The 22,168-nt window shown below is 43.9% G+C and overlaps 1 protein-coding gene across 50 annotated transcripts in view; it reads right to left on the bottom strand.

The window, feature by feature from the left end:
• SORBS1 (sorbin and SH3 domain containing 1) overlaps positions 1-22,168 on the bottom strand; it is a 219,639-nt gene that overhangs the window by 144,688 nt on the left and 52,783 nt on the right. For 40 of the 50 annotated variants that reach the window (XM_070561250.1, XM_070561222.1, XM_070561231.1 and 37 more), the window contains exon 2: positions 14,734-14,822. The exons of the other annotated variants lie outside the window; for them this stretch is intronic. The gene's annotated coding sequence lies outside the window, so the exon portion shown is untranslated. The remainder of the gene's footprint in view (positions 1-14,733; positions 14,823-22,168) is intronic. 50 annotated transcript variants of the gene reach the window in all.

Below are 22,168 nucleotides of genomic sequence, written 5' to 3'. Positions count from 1 at the left end.
TTTACTATATCAAAGTCTTCACATTTTCACACATGCCCATGTGCCCTTGATAAATGTTTATGATGTACCTGTATTTTTTTTTTATGGCAAATACCATGGGTTCTGGTCCTAGTTTCAATATTTACTAGCCAGGATCCCTTCAGCTAACCATTTTAACCCAGAATCTCAGTTTTGCCCCTTAAATATAACAAGAACAAAAAATAGGGGATGTGAGAGTAACTCTTGCCCTGTGTAACGTCACAGAAATTCTATAAGAGCCAAAATGAAACAATTAATAGCTTTCAAAATTTAGCAAATGTTTATATAACACTATATGCCAGGCATGAGGTGTTGTACAATTCTTCTAACAACCCTCTGATATAGGTACTATTATTCTCCCTGATTTATAGATAAGGAAACTAATGTTCAAGGAGGCTCGATAACCCCCCAATGTTACATAACTAGGAAGTAGGACTTGTACTCTGGCGGCCTGACTCCAGAGTATGTGCTACTGTAAGCTATACCAGAAAGCCTATATCATCATCATCATTATTATTAGGACCCATCATAACAAACCCCTCAGATTACTCCCAATTCTACAAATGAGGAAAATGAGGCTCAGAGGTTAAGACACAAGCAAGCCAAGACCATAAAGCAAGCACATGGCAGAGAGCCAGGATCTGAAACCTAGTCTAAGTGTGACTCTGGACCCTGCACTCTTAACTGCAAAGGTAACAAATATTTACTCTGCACCTACCGTGCTCGAAAACAGTATTTTTTAAAAAGGTGAGGAGGTGTTGTTCCCTCAGGAGCTGAAAGGCTCTCATGCCACCTCAATGCTAAATCAGCCCCACCCACGCACCCCAGGGCCAAGGCCGGAGCCCTGCGCACAGCAGCTGCCCATGATAGCTGATGCCAGCGAGGATGATGATGACGACAAATATTTGAGATGTGGGATACAGTTTCAAAAGGGAATCGGACTACTCAATTTGGAGGGGAAAAAGCCCAATAGGGCAGAATGCTGACAGTTTTAAAACAATGTGAACAAGTGTGGTTTGTCTCAACAATGGAACACTTTAGGCACTCTGCTCATCCCTACTAACCTTTTAATTCTTGAGGTAGGGTGACCACGGGAAACCCCTCAGTTGGTCACCCCAGAGGGCACACATTCGGTTTTAAACTCTTGACCTTCCACCCCCAGCCCCTGGTTCCAGCACAGCACCTCGCGCATAGAAGGCACTCGTATGTCTCAGTTGGTTAGACAGAGGAAAGGAGAATATTTTATTATTCCCAAGTACACTCACTTCCACTATACAAGTGTTGCCAAGCAGCAATCCCCACACTGCTAAAATGACTGTGTGAGAATCATTTTAATTAGCACTGTCTTTGTTTGCATGCAAATGTACATTCCTAAAGTGGGTCCTTTAAAAAGCTTTCCCTAAATCAACATCCCTCACCGAGATTTTTCTCGGTAAATCCTTTTCCATAGAGAGTAAAGAGAGAAATTTCAATCCAGCCTGAGTCTTAATGATCCTGAATCTGTAATAATAGAGTTAAGATGCTTTCCTTTTATAGGAATGGCAAGTCTAAAATGAGGAAATGTGAGGCACTTCCAGGCACCAAGACAGAGCTGCCCCTTGACTTACTGTCCGAAAATAGGATGGGCGACTCTGAGAGAGGGCACTCTCCCAAAAAGGACTCCTCTTGCAGACAAGTGCAATGCCCTGCTGCCTGGATCCCCCAGATGACAGACCTGAGGGTCAGTCCTCAGAGTCATCACAAGCAAACTTTCCAATCTCCCCCCTCTTCTACTTTCCCAAATGTCCTGCTTCCAGTTCAGGCAGCCTGTTCTCTCTGCCGGCCCATCCCTGGCCTGTTCTCATCCTTTGGTTCTCTGACCCAGCGGCTGGGCGGCCTTGGTCTTGTGCCTCAGCACAGGGAGAGGCCCAGATACTCCTCGAGAATTCAACCCTGGCAGAGGTATTGGTGGACCCAGCCCAGCCCTGCCCTGGGTGGGAGTTCTGAAGAGCTGGTCTCTCGGGGAGTCAGGGTGAGAAGAAAAGTTTTGAGCAGTCGGCAGGGCTGAATCCTGTCCTGAGTCATTAACTCAGTCCTGCATGGTTATGCCACACAGTCCAGAGAGCCAGTCACAACTTAAAATTAGAGGGAACATGATGGTGAGAAGCGAAGTTCTCGGAAGGATAAACAGGGAGTCAGAGGTTATCTGAGCTTGGAGAAAAACTCCTGTGGTCCAAAGAGGGTGGGCAAGACTGAAGCCAAGAAAGCCCTAGAAAGTCCTTTATATGGCTGCAAAGCACTCCTAGCATCAGAAGGCTCTATTTGCATGTCTGGGCCACAGGAGGAGGGAACAGAGTTGAAGCAGAACAAAGGATGGTAGTATTTATCAATCAGAGGAAAGTCCAAAAGGCTAATGTCTAGGGTGAGTCAAAACACATGAGAAATGCGAATAACCATCAGGGGAGGTATTTTGGGTATTTTTAAGCTATCATCAGAGCAAGAAGAAAAGCCAAGAAGTAAGAGGCCTGCTTAGGGCAGCCAGAGTAACATGTCAACCAAAAGAGACAAGAGAGACAACTCCTTGCCTGTGCAGTTTCCACCTCCTCCATCTGAGAGAACGTTCCTCACACTGGAAAAGGCAACTCTGGTACGAGGCAACTGAAGCAGAAGACAGGTGTGGAGCTGGGAGAGCCACAGCCACTTCAAGTAACGTCAGGTTTTCAGGCTCAGATGAATCACATCCAGAGAGAGCCGAAGTAGGAGCAGGTGTCACAGATGAATCACTGTCAGTAATCCTTCAGAAGTCTCAGAGAAAGGAATGGTGTTGAAAGATGAGGAACTCAATCATTAACAAAAGGAAAATTCTAGAAGGATTCACCAAGAAGCTTGGCATCAATGTCCAGAAAAATTCTAGCCCGGAGTAGTAAACAGATGAATACCTAAGAAAAGTGGTGGTCGCCAAGAACAGGTTTGAATAAGTACCAAATTAACCAATTCCCATTTTTTATTAGATTTATTAGACTGATTGTTCAGATTAGTGTAACTTCATTTGAGCCAGGCTTTAACAGAGTTCCATGATATTCCTGTGAATATGACAGAAGAAAAATGAGCAATTAGGCAGGTTTATCTAGAGATGATTGACCCACCAGGCCACAGGCAGGTGGACGTAGCCCTGCCCTGTCCATTTTAGTCAATACCTTGTGTCTAGAGGTGATACAAATGAGGAAGAGATCACCACCTTGTTAGATGATGAAAGATAACTTTTAAAATTTCTTCATAGGTTTATAAGATGAATCAAATCTAACAAGATGAAGTTTAAGATGAATACATGTGAAGTCTACATATTTCTGGGGGAAGCTGGGGATGGGGTAGTTCTTTGGTTGACCACGTGCTCCACATGAACCAAGAGCCTAAAGCAGTTATTGAAGAGTAGTCAAGTCTTGACTCTATCAGTGTCCTTATGATGATCATCAAGAGAGCTTCCAGATTGGATCCCAACACAGCTCCTAGCATCAGAGCCCCGTTCTAACTCTCCCCTTAAGAATCACAATTTTCTGGCATCACACAGAAAAATTACACACCCCTAGAGAAAAGCTCCAGGTTGGGGCTCAAGAGAGGCCGCCTCTTAGAATACACCTTCAGGTCACAGCCCAGCAGTGTGATGGATGACACCTTAGAAACCCGTTCTGGTCAACACTTGCTGTAGTCAAAGTTGGTTGTCTCAAGATTGTCATGCTCAAAACCAGCCAGCATAAGGGCCACTGCCAGTGGAGGTGGGCAGGGAGGAGTGGATGTGAGGAGCATTTTAAATTTGGTGACATCCTTCTCAACCCAATGACCCGTAACCAACAAGCCAAGCTCCCTGGATGGAAATGCCTGGTTGGAATGTCTTCTTAGCTCATCAGTCAGACAAGCACTTTGGAGTTTTTTCCAAGAGACATCTTTGAAGGAAATTAGTAGATGCCAAGCAGGGAATACAGCAAATTAAAATACTTCCTGACACAGTCCAAATCCTTGGCTGATTTACTTCCAGCTCAATAACTGGAACTCAAGACCAGCCCAGGGAGATGCAGAAACAGGCTCCCACATGGCTGGGTGCCAAGAAGGTCCAAAGAGGCTTCAGAAACCCCTAACACCAAAGACACTGGGCTTGTTCCAAGCCACAGGATTCTAGAGCTAAAGGGGGCATTGGACATCATCTCGTTCTTACTTAAAAAAAGAAAAAGTGAGGGGAATATGGAAGTGCTAAGGGGAAGCAGTGCTGCAGAGCTCCCTAAAGTATTAAGGAATTTAAGAGCCCAATCTCCATCCAGAGTAGCTTTTCCAAAATGGGCATTTTTCGCCATATACTGTTTGGTCAGTTAACAGAGGAGCCTAAAACCAGTCACTCCCCCATCCCCAGTGCCAAATGAGTGAACCTCCAGTCCTGGAACTTCAGGAGGTACTTCAGACCAAGGGAGATGAGGAGAGAGTTCAGATGACCTGCAGTGACCGGGAACCAACCTCACACAGCTGCGTCCTCGGTGAACAGGCAGTAAAGGAATGAGCCGCACCCTACACTCGGACACTTTAACCCTAAACACAACATTCTAAATGTCAAATATCGTCCAAAAGCTCAGAGGCAAGTTTTGAGATGCAAAATATGCAAACAAGCCTTTCTAGACACCTCCCTTCACATCCCATGCTCCAGGGATGGGTTTGGCAATCAACACTCACTTTTTTTTTTTTTTTTTTTTTTTTTTACCGATACAAAAAAAAGTGGACAAGTGTCCGCTTTCTCTCTCCTAAGCCTTCCCCATTCCAGGGCTCTGTCAGAGCTCTTCTGCTTGCTCCAAGTAGGAAACTTCCATCGTGCACTAGCAGTCTTTAGCACAAGCTAAATCAGGGCAATCAGGAGACAGGAAGAACCGTGATAGCAGCCAGGAGGGGACAGGCTGAAGCAAAAAGCACTGAATGTTTGAAACCAAACCCTGAATCTGCAATTCCTCTGTTTACTTAGAAACAGTTGCTGATGCTTACCCCAACCAAAGATAAACTAGGACAAACCCGGAAAGGGAAGGGGAAGCAGTGAGGTAAGGACTGTTGTAAACCTCGCACAATGCAGAGGAAAAGCTCCTCAGCCTGTCAGGACACAGTTTTCCTCCCCACCAGAAAAATGAGATAACATGACACTGTGAATAGTGACATTAGGCTGTAACCAGGCCCTAAGCAGAGGCAGGGGTTTGCCGTCTTCCCATACTTTGATCCACACATGCCTGTGGAGGTTGCTGGGGTACCGTGGAAAGAACACGGCATTTGGAGTCAGAGGAGGTGAATTTGAGTCTTGGCTCTGCCTTGAGCAAGCTGTGTGACATCAGGTCAGGAACTCAACCTCTCTGAGTTTCAGTTCTCTGTGAACTATAAAATGAACGAGTTGAACTAGCTGATCTTGTAGTTTTCTTTCAGTTCTACCATTCTGTTATACTGCTAATACTGCAGCAAAGCAGTTATGTCTCCATTCAGCAAGCATTTACTGAACACTTTCTGTATGTCAGGTGCTCTGCTGGGCACTAGAACGGTCTTGCAAGCAAGGAACCTTCCAGTCCACATACGCCAACAGCCTGTAAACAAGCTTCTACAGCACAGAGGGAGAGACATGTGACCCAGCACAGACCGGAGCAGAGGGCAATCAGGAACAGCTTCCCAGGAGTGATGCCTGGGCCAGGGTTTGAAGTAGAAGGCATTTAGGCCAAAGGAAAGGGTGATAGGAATAATATGTACAAAAGTACACAGGAATGGCCCAACAGGGCATGCATGGTGGGAGGAGTTCTGAGATAAAGGGCCTTACAAGCCACGCTAAGAAGAGCTAGTGTCCAGCAGCCCTGGGGCCCCTCACCTGCCCTGCTGTTCACCTCGACATCTCCCTATAAAGCCACACACTTCAGGGTCAGTTTATGCCAACTCCAGGTCAATCACCAAGCAACCATCCAACCCCTGCCCCCCAGTTAACTTTTGTCCCTGAGTCACAGAGCCAGGCCACACCTGCTGTCCACAGAAGCTCCCAGTCACTCAGCAGGCCTTGCTTTCAGCTTTTGCTCAGCCCCTAGTCACTGACCCACGGCAGCTGTTCCAAATAGTTTCCATCTTCCTCAGAGCCACAGCCACATCCCACCCACCCCACTCAGGTTCAGTGGATGATTCCCACCTCCTCTGTTTCTGGGAATGACGGTCCAAGTACAGCTCCCATAGCAACCCTTCTGCCCACCTGTCCCAAGTTCCTTCCTAAATAGCCCAGGCCAAGCTGTGCATATCTCTGCTCACAAATACAAAGGAAAGAGACTCTATTAGGAAACAGAAACCACACTCATCAGCCAGTGCAGCCTGTGGCCCATACATTCGACTGGGCTCTGAAACAAGTACAGTGATGGAGGATAAGGTACATGGATGTACTCCACATGCCAAAGGCATCATGTAAATATTACCAGCTACTCCATAACTGCTGGCTGAATAAACAAGTAAACAAATAATCACTTTGATGTTGAAGAGGCAATCTAAAGAGTTGCAAAATACACCGTATCTTCAGGCATATGATCAAGAACGCAGCCTAGAATTCTGCAAGAAGATCCTTTCTATAATGGCAAGGCCTTTACAAGCCTGGTCTCTAGTCCTAGACCCTAGGGTTCCTAGTCCCTGCTTTGCTCGTCTGCCAAGAGCCCATTTAACACCAACCCAAGCAGCACTGAATCATCTTAGTGCCATTTATTACTGAAATAAATTTCGTGAAGCAAATAATACACTTAATATAAAATACATACTCAATAGGTTTAATGGATATCCCGTACATATTACATTATACTGTATTTTATTTTTCCATGCTCTAAGTGCCATTATAAGTTCTCAGCCCGTGAAAAGAAGAACACCACACTCTCAGCCAACTGCTGACAGAGGCCCACTACAAAGCGCCCTTAGCCGCCTGCATGGCACCGTCCTGCGCTGAGCAGGTTCCACAACATGTACTGTTTACTCTGTTAAAGCCTGTCTGCCTGCCATTTAACTTTTGTTCTGGTCAACGATTTTGATTCATAATGGTCAACAGATGGTATGCAATGGGTGCTGGACCCGCCACAAAGAAAGGAAGGAAAATAATCACCCCGGATTGCAAAATTTAAGTGTGAGAGTAGTCTAACCAGTGAACATGGGTCAGATTATAGGCCTGGGAGACTCAGTCATAGGAAATGTTCCATAGAAAAATCCTTCTGCCTAGTTCACCTCTGCGCCATCTACTCAACAGAGCTGGAGTTCTCTCCCAGTGCTGCGAGTTCAGGGTTACATCATGAGCTCACAGTACAAGACTCATAAGACTTAGTTCTTCTTTTGTGTTTATTACAGGTAACCACAAGGAATAAATGATGACATTAGGAACCCTTCTCCATGGGGACTCTGCTCTTCTCACTCCATAGAACTTGTGATGTAGCCAGTACTCCAGAGTTTTCCAAAACACATGCTAGCACTGAGTGAGTGCTGTGTGTGACAGAACAAGGGAATTCTAGATTGTCAGTGTTTGCGGGAAACCCAAACATGATCTCATTTTATGTAAGAAACAAAGCAAGCCCAGGGTCGGTAGGTTGTCCTAGGGTAGGTGGCAAGTCGGGGCCCAGCCAGCAGCCAGGGGAAAATTCCAGTCTCCTCATCCCCTGGTCAGCATGTGAAAAGTCCAGGATGAGCTTTCACCCTAAACCCAAGAAGCTAAAAACGAAAAAGGATCGAGCTGTTGTCTCTATCCTGGTTAGCATTTCGTTTTCAGAAGTTCACAAGGATTTTAAAAGGAAAAAGGCATTATTCGAGGAAATAGAAACTGCTGATCACAATAGCTCATAAAACGGGGCTGGTTTAGATTAAAGGCAGATGGTTATTAAAGCTCTCGGTGGGTTTGCTGGCTTTGCCTTGTTCATGTGAAGTTCCCTTCCTGTAATCTACCAGATGCTTTGGAAGGAACCAGGGCCCAAAAAACTAACAACTCTGGGTGACAGAAGTCACCAACGTTTTAATGAAACAGTTTTATATTTTTGTCTGCTTATTGTAAAAAGGGAAAAACTAAGAAATGTTCAGCTCCTTCAAGTTCAGTAGTTCAGTTCTACTTGAAAGAAAAAAATTGGAAATATTTAAGAGCAAATATAATTAGTAGATTTATATAAATGTTCCCAAGATGCAAATTTTATGAGCAAACTACATTATACAGAGTGCATGCTATGTTTCAAAACTAATAATGATTTGGTATTTGTAAAGAATACTTAAAAATTACATTATTGCTTTCTTTCCTTCCCCTCATTTAAAAATGCACAACTCTCTTTAAGGACAAAAACATTTGTTTCACTACTGCACTGCCCCAACTATTTTCTTCCTATCATTTTATTTTCTTTCTTTCTTTTTGTTTTTAAAGATTTTATTTTTCCTTTTTCTCCCCAAAGCACCCTGGTACACAGTTGTGTATATTTTTAGTTGTGGGTCCTCCTAGTTGTGGCATGTGGGATACCGCCTCGGCATGGCCTGATGAGCAGTGCCATGTCCACGCCCAGGATTCGAACCAGCGAAACCCTGGGCCACCGAAGCAGAACGCTCGAACTTAACCACTCGGCCACGGGGCCGGCCCCCTCTCCCTATCATTTTAAATTTGGTTTCCATGATTTAAAAAGGAGGATGTCAAAATGATGTTTTTGCTGAATCTCAAGATCCCTTGATTTTTCAAGATAGGATTTTAAACTGAAACTGTAAGTCAGGGGTTACAAAACCAATAGCCTGAGAGGGCCAAACAGGTAACAATGGGTGGTGTGGGCACTGCAGCAAACTGAGACTCGTGTGCCCCATGTGAGGGGACAACTGCTGGTTCCACTCCAGCCCACACTGTTCCATGCAAGAATATGGCCCAAAACCGAGAGATATTCTAATTGTCAAGAGCAGCTAGAAATCAAATTATGTAAAATGTCCTGACATTTAAAGTTCTGGTCACTTAATTCAAAAACTTTTAAAACACTGGTATTTAGTGGACAGCTGGTTTGCAACCTGCCACAAAGGACAAAAATGCTATAAACATTGGGGCTGGCCCCATGGCTTAGTGGTTAAGTTCATCGTGCTCCACTTAAGCACCCAGGTTCACCTGTTCAGATCCTGGGCATGGACCTGCACCACGTCAACCATGCTGTGGCAGCAACTCACATATAAAATAGAAGAAGACTGGCACAGATGTCAGCTCAGGGCTAATCTTCCTCAGCAAAAAAAAAAAAAAAAAAAAAATGCTATAAACATGATTAACTCAGGAACAAATGCAACATTTAGAAACACAAATTTTGTTGGAAAATGAAGGTTGATCTCTATACACTTTTTTTTAAACCTATAATAACTTTTTCTATAATAACTTTTCTCTTGGCCAGAGGAGGGGGGAAGCAGGAATAAATGAACTTGAGAAAAAAATGAAATTAGCTGTTAAAAAGCAAAAAGGATAAAGGTGCCTCTACCTCCTTTTTTTATTAAAACAATAACAATTCACATAAGAGTATTTCCAGCTGTTGAGCCCATATTGGGACAATTCTGGAAGCTGCAAGTTTCACTGAAGTTAGGCTGCCTTAAACACAGCTATCTTCACTAAATTTTCTCCATCTAATAGAAATGCCATCCTAGAGCGGGACCTACCACTCAGAGCTGTCCAGATGCAACCGATTTTACAATGGTACACTAATGGTTTGTGTGACTAAGTTAGAAGGCACGATAACCGGGTAGGAATTGTCACCTCCTGAAAATCTAAAAGTATTATATATGCAAACTGTGCATGCGAGGATGTGCCTTAGAGGGGTTCTTGACCCCTCCCTGCCAAAAGCCTAAGAACCAACACCTAAATGATTATAATAGTGAAAGTTCAACTGTGCAAGTTCAAGCACAAATAACACAGTCATTTTTTCAAGCATACCTCTGCAGAAACCATTTTTATTTAATCACTGCCATAATCAGCAGACCAGAGAAAAATCTCTCTGAGCAAAACAGGGTGAGTCATCTCTATGTTGATAAGGGGACTGCAGGATGAGGGCACTGCTGTGAAGTAGGAATCAGATGGTGCCTTGTCTAAATTAGTCTGTGGAGCAATCAGAATGATTTCTTCCCATCACACTCAGTAATCACTGGAGATGATGTTGATCTGTCGGTTTTAGCGATAACCCCAAGTACGATCTCATGTTTACTTCCCCAAACTAGGAAAAAAAAGAGAAAAGACAGTGATGTGTTTCACTGTTCGTAGTCACTGGATGGAAAAGGAGAAAATATCTTGTTTTTACACATGGTTGGCAAACGTGATACAACTTCCTGTTTAAAAAGTACAAAATCAAATGTGTAAATCTCTTGGAGAAACACCAACACCTGAGAAATGTTGCTGCTGTACAAAATGGTTATTATGTCTCTGTAGGACACAATAACTTTGGCCAGAAAGCGAGCTATGAACCTCTGGTGACACAAACCAATATGGCAGCCCAGGGAGATACTTGTAGACAATGACCCCACAGAAACTGCCCCCAACAGCACACACTCCAAACAGCAGTGTGGTGATCAGCAGCTTTGGTCCTAGAGACTGAATTCTAGCCTTCACTTTCAGAAAAGGGACCACTTACGCAAATCCCATTTTGAGCATTTTCCTACAGTAGCTGAGATTCTTAAGATGAGGAAAATGAGTTTGGGTTGCTTTTAAATTTGACTGAACTCTGGGGTTAGAAACTATCAACGACAATGGATTCCAAATCCCATGTCCTGTTTCACAATGCAATGAGACTTTGCTTTAAAGGGCAACACGGAAATGTCCAGTTGAAAGGATGATAATTTATGGCTCAACTCACGGCAAGCGCACCTCATTTCAAATTCATATTTGTCTAAAACAACTGAATAAAACATTGGCCAGAAACAGCTTTAAATCCTTTCCAAAAGAAGGAAAGGAAGGAGAAAAGAAGAAATTGGCCTGATTGACATATCCCTATACATGCAAAAATTTGAAATTCAAGTTAAAGAAGCCTGGTCCCAACTTACCGATGAACATGAAGCCTCAGAACAGATAAAGGCAAAGGACACTGAAGAGGCAACGGCCTCAGTCACAATACCCGCCTGGGCAAGAGCACCACAAAACCAAGCAGTGAAGGAAATTGAAGTTTTCTTAGATAATTTCTTAAGTCTGCAAAGGATACTATCATGCTTTCTAAAGCTAATACATAAACATGGTACGAAAAAATGTAGGGTATAGAGTGAAAAGCCTCCTTCCTACACCACTGCCCTCCCCACAAGCCTACTCATCTCCAGCATCTCCTCCTGAGATGGTCCACACACACACAAGCCAAGAGGCTGCACTCTGCTTTCTAACTTAAGGAAGATACCACCATTTTTAAATGCCCCACCGCTCTAAGTCTCCAGGGACACGGGAAGGTACCATCTTTTTTTTAATTCCTAAAATCACTTACTAAGAAGGAAGCAAGGAGGAGAAATCCTCCCCGCATGATTGTCAGTAAGTTTCTTTCTTTTTAATTTTATTTACGTTCCACTCTGTGAGAAAAGAAGACAAATGAAAAGCAGGGTTGATGCCAGTCATCATGAATACCATTCCACTGAAACCTTCATTTTTGCCATAAACCATTGGTTACAGATCTAGAATGCTACACAATCAATGCTTATTTTCCAGAGATTAGACGCTCCAGAAGTACCGCTGAGAATAATTTTCACTGAAATACGGGGGTCTTGAAATACATGTTAAAGAGAGTTGAGACTGCCTGTTACCCAAGCGATCTGAAATAGCACATTTTAGAATGCTGCTTATCACACTGCCCGCAATAACTGCACTGATTTCCCACTCTTTTGTCCTTTTCACAAAAGGCCTGAAAAGATGAGGCCTGGGGAAAAAGCGAAAATGTTTTCAAAGAAGGCAATCTTGAGGCTATTCAAAAGCCTCTGGGGAGAGCCAAACTGAGAGGCTAGGCTCACTAGGGCAAGTCGGAGACAGGTGGGGCCCGAAGCCCGGGCGAGAGGGAGGAGGGAGGCAGGCTTTGAGCTGGTAAGTGTGGGAAGGGGGCAAAACCGTCTAGGGTGGCTGGGGATGACAAGACTAAGGAAACTCACCAGGTTACCTGAAAATGGAACAACTAAGGACCCAATGAGATTGTGCGGGAAGCTCAGTGGGGCACTTTCTCTGGGAAATGGACAAAAACAATACAGAAGAGCTGCACTTTGTGCCAGAAGCCCACAAACAGAGGAAAACATCTATGATCCAGAACTGATTCTCACAGCAGTCAACGGCAGTTAAGGGGTATATGGGTGGTACCCGAAACACGTACATCTACTACAACCATCGCGGTATATTTTTGCTGCTTTTTATGTTGGAGCCTTTATCCTCGATATTTCAAAGATATTCTAAATATTTCCTAAATCATGGCCCTGCAAATCATGGTCCTGTTTGACTTTTCACAGAATTTTATCACATCTAACTTTGCAAAATTACTGATTTTCAGGCACTTTCACTCAGTGAACTTTTTTCTTTCATTTAATGAACTTTTGGATGATATGACTGTAGGATGAAAAAGATCTGAAATGTATTAACAACACATTAAACTTAATCATCAAAATGGCTTGTAGAAGTTCCAGTGCACATAAAGAACAGTATAGATTACAGGCTATTATTGGCAAAGGACGCTGGATCCTGCTGCTTGCCAGCCAAAGGCACGGCCATGTGCCAACTGTGTAAATGCAGTTTATAATTCACTCAGCTGACCAGATTTAAAATTATGCAATTCTAAAACTAACTTTCTTGATTTGAAGGAGTTACAGTGTTTCAAATTTTTTATGTAAGGTGAAGCTTTATTGCTATTTTTATATCATATCTTATTTGAATAATTTATATTTGCATTACATGGAATCATACCATATTCTTTAGCATATGTCTTCTTTTACTTCTCAGTAGGGATTTTATATGGAAAATCCACCCTTTGCCTTTCCTCTTTTCTCTTTCCAAATCCTACCTATCCCTCCTTTCTCTCCCTAAGTGTGATCTCATCCAGTTTCATAGCTTTAAACACCATCTGCGTGCTGATAACTCTCAAAGGTACCACTTCCAGCCCCAGTCAACTCTAAATCTCTACAAGAACATCAAATGGGCATCTCAAACTTAACATGTCCCAAACAGAACTCTCAGGGTACCCCCCCAAACCTCCCTCTTTATTCCCCATCTCAGTAAATAGCAACATTATTCACCCAGCCAAAAACACTGGACTCATCCTTGACTCTTCTTTTTGCCCATACCCCATACCCAATCTAGCAGGCTCTACCTTCAAAATATATCCTGAGTTTGACCATTCACATCATTCGACAATCACCATGCTAATCCAAGCCACATCCTTATCTCTTGCCTGGACCACTGGAAGGGCCTCTTACAGATGACACTGATTCTGCTCTTGCCTCCCAAGTCTGTTCTCCATTCAGGACCCAGAGAAATAATTTTAAAGCACAAAGAAGATCACATCATTATTCTACTCAGACTTCTCCAACAGTATCCAATTGTACTGAGGGTAACATCCAAACTCCGTATTACAGCCTACAGGATCTGGCTCCCACCTACCACTGATCTCATTTCATACCACTCTCCCACCCATAACTACCCACCCAGCTCAAAGTGCTTCCCTGAGGGCTCCCACCACAGAGCTGTTCCTGCCTATAGGTGGGACTCCGGTTGTAGGACCCAGAATGTCCACTGTGTCCCTTTAGACATAGCCTCCCATGCCTGAGTTGGGCCCCACCTATCCTGACTGCCTTTCCTTCCCACTCCAACCCCAGCAGTCTGCAAGCTCCCCAAGTGGCAATGACATTGGGGTGTGTGTCACTGGTCATACGAGCACCTGTTCCACATGATGGGAGCTGACCAGGCAGTCAGCATCAAAAAAGCCAGCTTTTCTCAACAAAGTGTGGCTGGAATCAAGATGTAGGGGTCATACTGCCTCTCTGGCTCATGGTGGTCCTTCTCCTCAACAGCTCAGGGGAGAACTTCAACATCAACTAGCTAGCATGCCTTGAAGAATCCTCATCTCATCATTGGAACACTTTGTTAAGGATCCATTTTTGCCTCTTTCAACTGCCACAGAAGCAAGACATTTACCTGCTGTGATGAGTAATTAAGTTTCTTTCAAAAAAGGAAGAACATTTGTTAACTGTGGAGTTATCTGATCTCAAATAAAAATGAAGGTAATTGTGGAATACAGTTAATTCATCCTTCAAGAAAACGGCAGCTACAGTGGTGGGAAGGGGGAAAAAAAGGAAATGCAGATCTCCTGAAGAAACACTCTGGAGGGCTCAGAAAATAGGTATTTAAAAATCCATGTTTCGACATATGTGTTCATATTTTAATTTGTTAGTTTAGAATTGCCCTGTCTACATCTCAGAGCCAAATAGGATTACTTTATATTTGCCCAGCACCTCATCCCCTTTAAAGCATTCTCACATACTCTCATTTAAGCAGGACAGGATTCATTTCTCTACCTGGGGCCCAGAGAGGTCAAACAATTCACTTAAGATCCCACGGTAAAAACCACAGAATCAAGAAGGTAGCAGAACCCAGATACACCTAGGCCTAGCCCAGTGTCCTTCCTTCTATAGTAGAAAGGACAGTGCGGTTCTCTGAAAATCACACTCTACGGTCCATTGAAAAGATTTCCCTTCACTGCAGAAGAAAAAAAAAATGCATATATTCACCAGTGCTTTAAGGTAGTGGAAAGATGCATTGGTCCCGGAGCTCTGGGCAGGGAGAGGGTTTCACAAACTCTTCCAACAAATGCCAACCCCTGAAATGACAAACATACAAAACACCACGTGTGAATCAGGCACCCTGTGACCTCCTTCCAAGGAGGCCATCCAAACACCAATTGCCAAGCACCCTGTTTAGACTCAAAGCCCACATCCTCCTCTTCCAGCCCCGCTCCCTTCCTAGCCTGACTTTCCCAAGTAGAACAAGAATCTAGTTCACCAGCTGAGATGGCCCCCATTAGAATCAGTGGATCTTGGGCAGAAAGAAGCTTTAGAGATCATTTGTAACAGGGATCACAAACCAAAAGCTCAATGGGTCACATCTAGCCTGTAGAAGTATTATATTTATCTGCAGGATAGGTTTAGAAAATTTGAGACAGAATTTAAAAATCAGAGACATCAGATAAAATCCCAGATTTCTGGCTCCTCTAAAAAAAAAAAGCAGAGGATCTGTCAACACAGCCCACATTCACATCTGAAAATGATCAGCTGGTGCTAGTAGCAGCGCCCTTCATAAGCCAGCTTGGCTACTCCAATATGTCACAGTCCCTACCGCTCCCTACTGTCTCAACACAGAACAGAGCTGTGCTTATCACTGCCCCTGCAGTATTGTTGCAGAGGTTACAGAAATTATTTCCCTCTCCTATGATTCTAACAAAAGTGAGAACACAAAACAAAGAGGCTGAGTTCCAAGAGAAAAAAATGGTAGAGTACATACAGCAACTTAAGTTGGTAACCTCATTCCTGTAGACATTTGCAACTCCTGAACAAGTACAACACTCCCATTTTATACAAGTTAAATATAAGCAGAAAACTGACTTGCCCACTCCCACAGTTAGAGGCGGAGCTAATTCTAGAACCTAGGTCTCTTGAGTGCCAATCCAGGATTCTTTCTCCATGCTCCATTGCTTAGTAGTCTTATATTATGAAGCAAAAAATATTTATTTATATATATATATACACACACACATACATATGTGTGTGTGTGTCTCAAAGCTAATACCAAATTCAAGGAACTACAGATGAAGTATCCAACCCACTCTGTACTAAAATGCTTGCCATACCTTCATTTAGCAAAGAATACACAAGAGTAAGTTATCAGGTTCCCTAAGGGTTCATGTCCTAATGTGACATTTTCAATAATTTTGCTGCTTAAGTACAAAAGAACTCTTGCAAATATCATGCATCTACTACTTTCAAAGTGCTCAGTTAATGTCCTAAACTGTCTGAAATACTCTTCATGCTAGAAAAATGTTCCTTAATATGCATCTTGAATACAAGGTTATAAATAAGCTTACGTACAGATGCTAGCACTGTAATAAACGAACAATGTTCAACTATAACATCTTCGCGGGAGTTATTTATATCATCCCCTCCAAGAATGTATTGATTTTTTCACTCAGATATTTACTGAAGCCTATTCCACACAAAGCAGTGTGCAAGGTGGTGGAGACACAAAGATGAACAAGATCCAGTTCTTGCCTTGAAGTCGCTCTGTTAAAGATCCAGACACCCAACAATTCTAAATGGATGGATAAACAGAAAGAGCTGAGTAGGCACAGGTGTTATGGGAGCACTAAGCAGGGGCTCCTAGTGCAGCTGAGGTGACTAGATGCTCCCCAGCAGGACAGAGGCCTGAGGAATCCTAAAGCAGGATGGGAGTGGAGCAGGCAGAGGCGAACTGAGGGGAAGGTGGGAATTATAGGCAGCAGGACAACACGGGCAAAAGCAAGGAGTGAGAAGAGCCCCTCCAATTTGGCTTTGCCTGGATTTCATGTTACCTTATGGATCTTAAAGACTCCTGCTTTGTGCCACATGACCCAACATCTGCTGAGACTCGATGCACAGCCCCACAGAGGCACTCTTGGAAGTTTATCTTGCCAAGTGCCCTTATCAAGAATGCTGCCAGTTCAGCCCTGCTCCCTGGCAATGACCACTTATGATTTCCTCAGGGCAACCCATGCTATCCTAGAGTCAGAAGGGCCCAAGAAACATGGGGTTAGAAATACTGAGGCTTCCAGTATTTCCAGTACTCCATGATGTCTCTGAGAAGACAGTAAGTAGATTTTTCCCTGTGCCAGTCACAAGACAGTCGCTCAGGGCCTGGATTTCTATGGCCAGAATCTACTATGCAGTCAAGCCTCAAGCAGGAGTTTTGTGAGAAAATATCCCAGAATATCTGCCCATCAAAATCCCCAGGTGGAGTACTCTTTTTCTTCATGGATAAGAAAAGGATGAGCCGCCAGCCCTGATCTGGGCTGAGGCAAAGCCAGGGGACAGAATTCCCAGAAGACAAGCTTTTGGAAAGGGGCATAAAGAGGAGTCAAGACTAAATATACAGACTCGGTTAGGGTTCAAGGCCAGTAAGAGGATAAACAAGGAGGCAAAATTCACTTCCCTGATCTGTAACCAGTAAGCAGGTTCACAAATCTGGCCAAAAATGAGAATCACCTAAAAACTAAAAAAAACCTCCTGGGCCCCAGACCTACTAAATCAGAATCTCTGGTTTAGAGGCCCAGGGATTAGTCAAGATATTCCAATGCCCACACTCTGATACCCTTTTCCAAATGGGTATCTTTCATTCAGAGGCTTCAGGAGCTCCAGAACAATCTCCTCAAGGTTATTAACTCAGCATCCTCCAGGGAGGAGTCAAGGATCCAGGCTTTGGGGGAGTTGCACATTCTTAGTATGTTTACCCACTCCCTACATCACATTATGACAACCATCACTTAACTCCTTTTTATTTTAAATAAACTAAAAAACACAGAATGCCAGCAGCCAGCATGGCAACTGGGTAAGTGAAGGGGGCCTCCCTCTTTGCCCCAGTGCCTATATACCATGACCCAATGCCAGTGCCTCCAGATAAACTATTGGAGCTGTCCAGTCTCAGCAGATCTGAGCCCTTGTACATCTGGGTAGGCTCACCCTACAGCAGAGCAAACGGTCTGGGAGCATCCAGTCATCGAAAGCGGCCTTCGAGGAATAGCTCCAAAGCACACAGCACTCTGATCAGGTCCTTACTGCCCACCAAAGAACAAGATACTGCAGATCAATGCAATGCCTGGAAAGCTGCCAAGCTAGCTGAGCACTTCTCTTCCCAGAGTTCCACTTTGTGGTCAGGTAATGACGTAAGCAATCTCAAGCCAGGAATGGCAAAGTTAACGCTGTGTACCACAAAAATGAGAGATAGGAGTAAGATGCTTCCCTGAATGGACCAGCCTAGAAAGATCTCTTACCCAACATCACCAGATGCTACCAGGTGACCTTCAGGCAGCCCAGCACCAGAGATACCCACGACTGACCAAGGTCAGCCTTCCTGATTGCAAGGCCTAGCAGCAATCCATAGTATCTCTCCCTAGAACAAGGAGTCTCCCGAGCTTTCCCTTCAACCTAAGGGTCCTCCACTTGAGCCATAATGCAAATTCGGCTCAAGCGTAGGTGGAGCAGAAGTCCAGGAAAAGTGCAAGATACTAATTTGCCCCTTCTGGTGGTCCTTAATTTTTAGGCAATCCATTATTTCCTGCAGTACCATGATGTCCTTACCTAAAATATAATCCTTCTCTGACTCACCCCTCCAAAAGAAATCACAAGAGTTGCTCTAGGCCCTGCCAAACACCTTGAACCATCACCTCTCTCATTTATTTCCTCATCTCCACCCCATCCCAAGAATATAGGACAATACTGGATGTTATGAAAGTCACATTAGCCACCTTCATTCCTACCAAACATCAATCCAGACCAGCCAACCAGCTCTGGACCATCGGGAGCCTCTTGGGTTACCTGTTCTCATAGTACCCTGTCTCTCTCCTTGACAGCATGAAGCACTTACTCGTGCTTGCCTTTTTGTTTAAGTTTTAAGGGGTCTTTTGTTTGTTTGACTGGCTAATCACCATATCCCAACATAGTGCCTTCAAACTCTCCAAGTTCCTTCAAGACACAATTCAAATTTCATGTCTCCCAGCTAAAAGATGATCGAGCCAACCCATTTCCCAACCACTCAGACTTGTCACTAGCCTCTGAAATCTAAGCAGCCACTAATTAGGCCAGTAACTTAGTGGACTAGGAAGGACCCTGCTCAGAAGGTTCGTCTAGAATTGAAGAAAATCCGCAACTGATCTTGAGGCTGACTGACTCCGGAAAGAAAAAAATCAGAATAATTATCTTATTTCTTTTGTGCTTTTTTAAATATCACGCTACATTTATTATTTTAAGTGACTTTCTACAATATGCAAAATGAACTCCTTTTTTGACCTTGAAAAAGTACTATTTTTTGACCCTATTTCCCAGAGCAAATCCCACTGGGGCCATGCCCAGTGCCTCATCCTCAGGACTTGAACACCACTGAAGCTTTCAAAATGCTCAATGCCAAGGTGGCTCAAACATCTCTTGCCTCTGGTCCCACTGCCCAGCTGTCCTCCGTCCACACCCATTGGCAGAGGAAAGTGGGTTTGTGGGAGGTTTTTAAAGATCTCCCACCCACTCCACAGATTCAGTAGGAGGGAGAATGAAGGTTTCCAAGTTCTCTGAACGTCAGAAAGCTCATAAAGTAAAATAAAATTAGTTGAAAAATAGCAAAATGATTTTTAGCTCCCCTTTTAAAAAGAAAAAAAGCACGCCTACTTTGAATGATTCAGTGACTTCATACTTTCTTCCACTGGGATATGCTTTTCTTCCTCCCAAAGGTGGTGGTTCCCTCCCCCCTCCCCCTCTACTCCTAAGACAAGACACCTCCACAAGATACTTGTTCTATCTGATTTCCGGCCCAGCGAGAAAATCTTGGCTAAGCCCAGAGTACCCCCGCCTCCGCAGATGGCCAGAGGCTCCTTCCCCCTAGGGTCTTTGCTTCTGCGGTTCTCTCTGACTACAAAGCTCTTTCCCAACCTCTTGCCAGGCCTGAGGTATTCTCACCATTGGGACCTCAGATCAGTTACCAACTCTTGACTGAGGCCAGCCCTGACTACCTAACCTTAGTCTCATCTGCAAAAGCAACCTTTGTAGAACATATCACAATCCGTTATTATCTTATTTATCCATGCTGCCTTCCAGAGGAATCTTGCCTGACTTGTTCATTGCTTGTAACCCCAGCACCACGACAGTCCCTGGCACAAAGCAAGTGCTCATTAAATCGCTGCTGAGTGGGTGAACGAAGAGGTGGAGGCAGGCCAGTGGGAACAGGGCTAAGAGCCCTCCAAAGATGCCCTATGGAATGAATAACTTCATCATGGCATAGCCTCTGGAATGGTCTCCCGGCTTCTCTTGCCTTGATTCTTTTCAGTCTTGTTGCTTCTTAGATACTGGTTCTACCACTGTATACCCTATACCCACCCCAACTGCTCACACTTGGGTATTCCCCTGGAGACTCAATTCCCAATTTGGCTTCTCCTACTCTGCTTCCATTCAGCCATTCTCAGCTTGAAAAATTCAGACATCTACAGGGGTATCTGACCTTTGATGACCTCAAGACTCTCAGGGATCTGACCCAAGCCCACTCTTTCTGCCGTATCTCCAATACCCCAGCTTCCCACTTCAGCCTCTATCACCAGTCAGCTCACAGCTCAGCTATGTGTGTAGACGTACCATTCCTAGAGTCCAAACCTTTGCTCAGGCCTCTCCTTCTGCTGCCTCAGTACCTCTTAGCTCCCTCTCATCCCTCAAATGATGATGCCCTTTGAAGCCATCCCCCTCTACCCCGCAATCACGACATCTACCTCAATATCCTCAAATCCTTTCTTCTGTCTGTTTCCCCCAACTGACTATCCCTTGATCATTAGGGTCCAATCTAACTCATCCCTTTTGGCCCTGAACTTGGCACAAAGCAGGTACTCAGTAAAGGTACACTAAATTGAATTAACTTGTTTTCTCTCTTACAATTCCCATTTCCACAGTGACTCCCTGAAGAACCTTAACACTCAGCACAAGTAACAGAAAAGATTCTGTTGTTAAGCACATTTATTAAAATCAACTGAAAAGAAATAGCTGGGTGGTAGTTTCATCATTGTCATCATACTATTATAATAATATGAATATAATAAAATGAAGACCTGAATCACGAGAGGCAGAAAGGTACGGGACAAAAAGTGTTGGCTCTGGGTTCAAGTCCAGACTTGGCCACTCACTAGCAGTATACTCATGAGCACATCACTTTCCCTCTCTGGTCGCAAGTCTCTTCCTCTGTAAAACGAAAGGGCTAGTGAGACACAAAAGATCAGTACATACGGCAGTATGGGTCCATTTGTATGAAATGGCCAGAACAGACAAATCCACCGAGACAGAGAGTAGATTCGTGGTTACCAGGGGCTAAGGGGAGGGAGGGAAGGAGGAGTGAATGCTAAAGGACACAGGGTCTCTTTTTGGGGTGATGAAAATGTTCTGGAATTAGGTAGTAGTGATAGTTGCATAACACTGTGAATATACTAAAAAATACTGAATTGTATACTTTCAAAGAGTTAAAATGGTGAGTTTTCTATTCCATGAATTTTATCTGAAAAAAAAACAATCAAAGGGCTAGTCTAGAATACAAGTTGAAAACTGAAAGCTTAACAGCAGGCCAACGGCATGTTCTTTAGACCTAAACAGAGTTCTTGAGATATCTGCACAAACAATTTAAAAACTGAAGACTTTCTGGACTGCGGTGGTGGTTACACAAATCTACACTCGATAAAACTGCACAGAGTACACATGCATGCGTATGCACGCGCACACACAAGTGCATATATAAACTGGTGAGATGTGAACAGGGACTGCAGATCGCAGCAGTGTCCATTTCCTGGTTTTGATGCCGTACTATAGTTATGTAAGATGTTACCATTGGAGGAAGCTGGGGGAAGCTCACATAGGACCCTGTACCATTTTGTTTTTTGCAACTTCCTGTGAGTCTATAATTATTTCTTAAAAAAAAAAGCCAAAGATTTTACCTTTTAAATAGTGTAGATTTGTGGCTTCTTAAAATAGGAAGATCTGGTGACACTGGGCCTCAAGGACAAGGGTCGGAGGGAACTGGGGGTAGCTGTTCCCCCTTAGACAGGCACAGCTCTCAGACTCATCTCCCTAAACGCCCAGGCCGAGCGTCAGCTGCCATTTACCATGGTGCTTACATTGCATTTTCTCTTACAGAAGAGAAATATTTCTCTACCAACAGCCAGAAAATGAAAGACCAAGAGGGTCCTGTATTTCCAGAAAAAAAGGGAGACCGCAACATTTTTGTGAAAGTGAAGAACATTCCTGTGAGTTCAATGTGCAATCTCTCACCCTTCATGGCATGTCACCTGCCTGGCCTCTGAGGCATCTGAGGTTTGGACCCCTGGACTATAACTTTTTGGGATCTAATTTCTTACTCTAAGTCAGCAAATAAATTTTAAAATCAAACCACTGGAAAAAAACACAG

Source organism: Equus przewalskii, chromosome 1, assembly GCF_037783145.1.
Source record: "Equus przewalskii isolate Varuska chromosome 1, EquPr2, whole genome shotgun sequence".
In the NCBI taxonomy this organism is placed as follows: Eukaryota; Metazoa; Chordata; class Mammalia; order Perissodactyla; family Equidae; genus Equus; species Equus przewalskii.
This window is presented reverse-complemented; position numbering and strand designations above follow the sequence as displayed.